This window comes from Myotis davidii, unplaced genomic scaffold, assembly GCF_000327345.1.
Source record: "Myotis davidii unplaced genomic scaffold, ASM32734v1 scaffold99, whole genome shotgun sequence".
NCBI classification, from domain to species: domain Eukaryota; kingdom Metazoa; phylum Chordata; class Mammalia; order Chiroptera; family Vespertilionidae; genus Myotis; species Myotis davidii.
In genome coordinates, this window is record NW_006291015.1 from 825,334 (window position 1) to 826,749 (window position 1,416).

A 1,416-nucleotide genomic window follows, 5' to 3' on the forward strand; every position below is an offset into this window, starting at 1 on the left:
ATCCACCACCACCACCCCAGGACCTCATTACCCCATTGTCGGTGTCCACGGGTGATGCATATATGCATACAAGTTCATTGGTTGTTTTTTTTTCACCCACTCTCCCCTGCCTTCCCTCTGAGGTTCAATAGTCTGTTCATGCTTCTATGACTCTGGGTCTATTTTTGATCATCAGTTTATTTGGTTCATTAGAGTCTGCATATGAGCTATTTTTATTGTTTGATTGACTTTTAGAGAGAGAGAGAGAGAGAGAGAGAGAGAGAGAGAGTATTGTTGAAAGTATTACATAGGTTCTCTTCCCCCGCACCCCCATTAACATCTGGTAGCCTGCTCCCATCCACCACCACCACCCCAGGACCTCATTACCCCATTATCGGTGTCCACGGGTGATGCATATATGCATACAAGTTCATTGGTTGATCTCTTACCACCCACCCACCCTGCCCCTCTGAGATTCGACAGTCTGTTATGCTTCTATGTCTCTGGATGTACTTTGTTCAACAGTTTATTTGGTTCATTAGAGTCCACATAGGAGTGGGATCATGTGATACTTGTCTTTCTCTGACTCCAGTTTTACTTGCAGTGAGACCCAGGACCTACCAAGCTGTCTGTCCCTGCTCCACCTCGCTTCCTCTCACTCCTCAGGCTCCAGCCCCAGAGTTGTCATTTTAGTCCTTCCCACCGCCCAGCTCTTCTCTAAATCAGGCTTTCCCTGATCAAACCCACAATCTCTCCAACCAAATGAGCTACTCAGCCAAGGCCCAGTTCTCCTTTTTTTTTTTTTTTTTTTTTATGTTAATGTGAGGTATCTTACATAGTCAAAAAGAAACAGAAAGTAGCATGGTAGTTGCTAGGGGATGGAAGAAAATAGAATTTGTTGTTCATTAGGTATAAAGTTTCAATTTTACAAGAAAAAAGTTCTAGTGATCACATAGACATAATATATCTGTTGTAACAATTTTGGAACTTCAGACTCTACTGAAGTCTTTGAACTTCCCGTGAAAGATTGGGAGGTGAATTTTGGTTAATTTTAGTCATTTGCAGCTCTTGGACAGTAGCAGCTTCCCCCCCTCACACACACACACGCACCCCTCCCACTTTCCTGCAAGGTTTCTGGAGCAGCTTGTACACAGCCTGTGAAAGGCAGAGTGGGTAGGCCTCCAAGCGTCAGGATCTGTGCTCTGTTGCTGAGTGTACCTTCTGATTGCCGAGATGCAGACACAGCTGGGCAGAAGCTGCTGCAGCTCTCCCATCGCTGTTGCAGGCTTCTCCAGTTGAAGCAATTTTTAGGGGATTTAAAGGACTGGCACCTTTTCTTCCTTCCTTCCTTCCTTCCTTCCTTCCTTCCTTCCTTCCTTCCTTCCTTCCTTCCTTCCTTCCTTTCTTTCTTCTTTCGTAATCAGGCAGCTGATTCCT